Below are 5,741 nucleotides of genomic sequence, written 5' to 3' on the forward strand. Positions count from 1 at the left end.
CTGCTTGAGACCTGAGATTTCCTTGGTAGGCCTCCAATATCAATATAATGTCACTGGTATTTTATTTCCATTATAAATATTTACCGTTCCCCCGCAATAATTAAAAGAAGGTAGATTGACCACTTTTGGCAACGATACCCTGTTTTGACCCCTGACACCTCTGAAATTTGTTGACACGACAGATTGTAGGGGAGATATGGGAGCACAGCAGGCCTCTTTGTTTCAACACCCATCTCTTCCCTCTCTCTCTCTCTCTCTCTCTCTCTCTCTCTCTCTCTCTCTCTCTCTCTCTCTCTCTCTCTCTCTCTCTCTCTCTCTCTCTCTCTCAAACTTCTTTCTCTCTCTCTCCTCTCGTACTTTTCATTTTCTTCTCCTTCTCTTGTGTACTTCCTTCTCTCTCTCTCTCTCTCTCTCTCTCTCTCTCTCTCTCTCTCTCTCTCTCTGCCATGAGAAACCCACATACATATATAACTGGTTGCGCAAACATCCCAGGTTAACTCTATTTACATGGGGAAAAATACCATTAAAATCGTAGTACATTTCGGGCCATTACACGACCTTCCCCTTCGATTTGGTATTTTTTTCCCATAAGTAAATCTAGATCATAGCCATCAGAAATAATACTAAGTACAGGAGATTGGTGACACACCTACCATGGGAGTACAAGGCTATTAACAACTGCAATACAACATAGTATTCAATATTCATATCTTCTAGGGTAGGCAGTGGATGGATTCCCAAACATGTGTAGCTGTGGCTCACCCTTCAACCAAAACCATGCCATGACATGCAAGAGAGGAGGTTTCGTCTGCATGAGACATGATGAAGTAAGAGATGTAACAGCTCAAATGCTGAAAGAAGTATGTCACGACGTGACTGTGGCACCCATGCTGCTCCCTCTGCAAGGCGAACACCTCGCCAGACGCACCGCTAATGTATCGAACGAAGCACGAGGGTTTTGGACTCGTGGACAAAGGGCATATTTTGACATAAGGATCTTTGATTCCATGGCCCTTTGCCACGGAGACCTGGCCCTTGATGCAGCCCACAGAAGAAACGAACAAGAGAAGAACAGAGCGTATGAAGAAAGAATACAGAATGTGGACCAGGGCTCCTTCACCCCGGTAGTATTCACGACGTCAGGAGGGATAGGACCAAGGGCGCAGAGCTTCTACGCAAGACTCGCCGAAACACTGGCGGATAAGAAACAGCAGCCAAGAAGCAGTGTGGTCGCCTGGATGAGATGCAGGCTGTCCTTCTCCCTCCTGAGGTTAGCCTTGGTCTGCCTGAGAGGAACCAGGTCACCTGCACCCAAAACCATCCGCATTGCCGACCTGGACTTTGAGGCTACGGTGGTCGATAGTCGTATCAACCACAAGCTCTGTTAGCTTTAGAATATGTTTTGTAAGGTTTGTAATACTAAATAAAGATGGTTGTCGGCCACAGTCATTGGCGAGGTGGGGCCAATGAATTGCTTTGTGAAAGGATATGAGAGAATATACCGCTCACAACGCAACTCTAATAGATGGAGGCCCGTAGTAGTGTTAGTAGTTGTTGTTGTTGTTGTTGTAGTAGTAATGATAGTAGTAGAAGTAGTAATAATAGTAGAAGTAGTAGTGACAAAATAAATGCAAACATTTAGCTAATCATAGCTAGTATCAGAGCGAGATATAACAATACTATAATAATAATAATAATAATAATAATAATAATAATAATAATAATAATAATAATAATAATAATAATAATAACAACAATAGTAATAATAATAATAATAATAATAATAATAATAATAATAATAATAATAATAATAATAATAATAATAATAATAATAATAATAATAGTAATAACAATAACATCATGATATTTATCATCAAAAGTAGTAATGATAGTTGTAATAGTAATAGTTGTAGTTGATGTGTTAATAGGAGTGCATATAATTGTCAATTTGTTTTTTGTTGTTTGCAAATGTAACTGCGGTAGTCAAGATTTGAAGTAAAATTTAGTTAGAATTTAAATATATGAACATAAGTAGAATTAAGATGAGCTGGTGGTTCTTTAAAGACTAGTTGGTGAATACCATGTCATATTAGTTAGCAGAGAATAGTTCCTCATAGTTTTTTTTCATGTAAGGCTACATGTCAAGCATGGTGATTAGTGATGTCTGGTCTGTTATGGTATGTTTTACTGTGGAGTGTTTTAGTTTTACTATAATGTTACCGTCCTTGGTGAATAATTGCTGGAACTTTGGCCTGTGTTGTTTGCGGATGGCAAGAACTTGCTTGAAGATGGTGAGGCGCTTTGGAGTGAGGCTCTCGTTGAGGTAGAGGTTTGGTTTGATCCGCACACAGGCCCCCACCAGGTCGTACTTGAGGGAGCGGTTCACCAGTTTGACGATGATGGGCCTGCTGCGCTGCTCACTGACAGGTCCCAGGCGGTGTGCCACACTAATGTCTTTTTCCTTGATGTTAACCTTTAGTTGGTCCTTTATGGTAGACACCACCATGGTGGAGTTTTCGGTGTGAGTTTCGCGGGTAGAGCAGGGCCACTCACAGCGTGTCCCGCCGCTCGTACTGTTCCACTCTGTCTATATTTGGTTTTAAGTTCAGTCACTTCATCAGTTAAGGTGGAAATTAGTGTCTTTCTTCATTAATTCCTCTTTTAGAACTTCAATTTCAGCCTTAACTTCTATGGCGATCACACGTTTCAAGATTTTAACCAAAGTTTTGTTCTCTTCTGTGAGGGACGCTAACATCTCAGCTATTTCCGTGTCGTCTGCATACCTAGGCTCCGGGTGAGGCGAGGTGGCGGCAGTGACGACGGCATGCGGGCGGGCTGGGGATTTGCCTGGGAGGAGAGACGAGGTCGGGGTGTCGGACGTTAGACGACTCTGTTTGAGCCCCGCAGTAGTGCCCTTCTTAGGAGGCATGCTTATAGTCGTGGTAAGTTTCTTTATTCTCGAAGGATCAAGTTTATGCTGTAAACACTTATAGCATGCACAGTTCCACGAAACACGGAATGTATTGTGAAGTCAGCTAATTGGTGTGTTGTGACGTCAGAGTTTCACCGCCAATTATGCCTCTTTATCACTTGTTCACTCCACTTGTTCACTTCACTGTTCAATAATATCAGCGGCTATTCATATTCACAGTCTCCAGGTGTTATTACTTAGGTATATCCGGCACAGCTGAATCGTCTAACACTAGTTAGACAGTGTAGTGGGGTTGAGGTGTGGTGCGGGAGCGAGGGAAAACACGTCCACACGCAGCGAAATCCAGGGAATGAATGATGGCAATACAGGTGGCGGGTGTGGGGATGTAGGTGGTGATCATAGAGGTGGCGGGGGCGGTGATGGCGATGTTGATGACGCTAGTGGCGATGTAGGTGTCGATCTAGGTGGTGTTACTAATGTAGGTGTTGGTGGGTACATGCTGATAATGGGAATGCTATAGGTGGTGGTGGTGGTGGGTATAGGGGAGGTGGTATGTGATGGTGCTGAGGCATGTTATTATCACCGCCAGATGTTAGTTATATGGCACCGTTTCAGCTGCTGCTTCAGATTTTTTTCTCATTTCCAGTGTAGTCCCACTGTTGTTATTGTTATTGTTGTTGGTGGTGGTGACGGTTTTGGTGGTGATGACGGTGGTGGTTCCGGTGGTGACGGCAGCGGTGGTGGTGGTGGTGGTGCCATCGGCGGCGGCGGAGATGGCGGTGGCGCATAGGCAGGCTCTGTGGGGCTGCTGGCACGCGTCCTCCTCCTTTCTGTAGTAATGTCTCCCGGAACGCCCCTGGGTCGGGAGGGAAAATAAAGAAAAATAGGAGGGGAGGAGAGACTCTGGGCTTCGCTACTGACCGTGAAGGACTTTGAAAGGAGGTGAAGGCTGCTCATGCACCGTGTTATTAAGCCTCTTTGTCGATTATGGACGGTACATCGATTTTATTTTCACCCTCAATATGATTTTTGCATGAACATAATTAAGTACAGGAACTTCCTTTTTGTCTGTGTAACTTTTGTATATATATATATATATATATATATATATATATATATATATATATATATATATATATATATATATATATATATATATATATATTTTGTGTGTGTGTGTGTGTGTGTGTGTGTGTGTGTGTGTGTGTATTCCACATTACTAACATCAGCTGACAATTATTTATTTTTCTTAGGTTTCTCTGGAAAATCTCCTTGTTGTGCTCAATTTGTTTTCCGTGTTTTTCCAACAATGTTCCTTTTTTTATGAGTTTCTAGTTTGTCCCGTCCTCGTCCTATTCTTCTTCTTCCTCTTTTTTTCCGACACGTGTATAAGTTTCACCATTAATCTCTTTCCCCAAAATTGCGTTATTAAAGTAGGCTAATGCATTCTCTTTGATGTTGTTGTTGCCGCAAATATATCACGGAGGGCTTACATGAGTTCGTCCCCGGAGTGTGCGTGGACGTTCTGTTCTTCATTCATGTCTCTTGATGTTGCTTTCATAGAGGTTTTTCAGATATTTATGAGTCGTTCTGCCACTCGGCTCTCTTTCATATTTTATAAACGGCACTTTTCCTTCGATATTTAATCTTTCCTTCATCCTGTCTTTTTCGTCCCGCTGTAATTCTCACTCCTCCTTCCCTTCTTTTCTTTTTTTTCTGCTCGTAATAGTCTTCCTCCCATAATACCTGCTTACAATCAATCGTCGCGGCTCATATTGTTGAAACGGGTGCTGCTCCAGGATCCCCGTGCAAACAAACATACGAGACGCCACATCACCGTTACGTCCCCCGAGATCTACACTCATCAAAGCATGTCTTTCTTCGCACCGACGCCCACTCCGCCCCCTCACCTCCCCTTACTCTGGCCCCTACGAAGTCATCCAAAGAAAGAAGAAAGCTTTCCTGCTTCGTATAAAGGGCAGCGACGACTGGGTCTCCATCGACCGACATACCTTCAGCATACCTTCGAGACGACGACCCCCATCCTGTACGACTCTCCAGGGCGGGCCGTCCCCTCTCCCGTGCAACAGGACGTTTTTGCTGAAGGGGGAGTATTGTAGCGGGCTTCGCTACAAACCCAATCACGACGCGAGGGACGCGGAGTCTATGCGCTAGAGCCATGCTGATCCCGTAGCACCCTGTAAATAGCTGTATATATATATATATATGTATATATATATATATATATATATATATATATATATATATATATATATATATATATATATATATATATATATCACTAATAAATCAGTTGCTGTCAGAACATCACCGTGTTTGGTTCTCCCTCTCCTGAATTAAGAAGTTGGACTGCCTGGAGTAACACCCGCTACATTGTTACATTGCTACATCGGTACAGTTTTGGTCTCTCTATGACAGAAAAGACGTAGAAAAGTTAGAACGAGTTCAACGGAGAGTTACACAAATGATTCATAGGTTGATAAATTTATTTTATGAACAAAGGCTTAGAGAAGTAAATTGATTCAGTTTATCAAAACGAAGAATGCGAGGCGATCTAATAGAAGTGTTTAAAAAGTTTAATGGATTCAGTGATATTAATGCAGAAGATTACTTTATAATTGATCGATCTATTCGTCCTCCACCTTTGATTAGATAGTTAGTGCAGCTTGTCACAAACAGCCTCGTAAGGACCATCAGGTCTGCTGTTGTTTGTTCTTCCTTTGTGTTCATTTGTGTTCCTCCTCCTCCTCCTTCATCTCCGGTTCGGACTGTAAGCTGAAAAGCTAAA

The sequence above is a fragment of the Eriocheir sinensis genome, chromosome 6 (assembly GCF_024679095.1).
Source record: "Eriocheir sinensis breed Jianghai 21 chromosome 6, ASM2467909v1, whole genome shotgun sequence".
In the NCBI taxonomy this organism is placed as follows: domain Eukaryota; kingdom Metazoa; phylum Arthropoda; class Malacostraca; order Decapoda; family Varunidae; genus Eriocheir; species Eriocheir sinensis.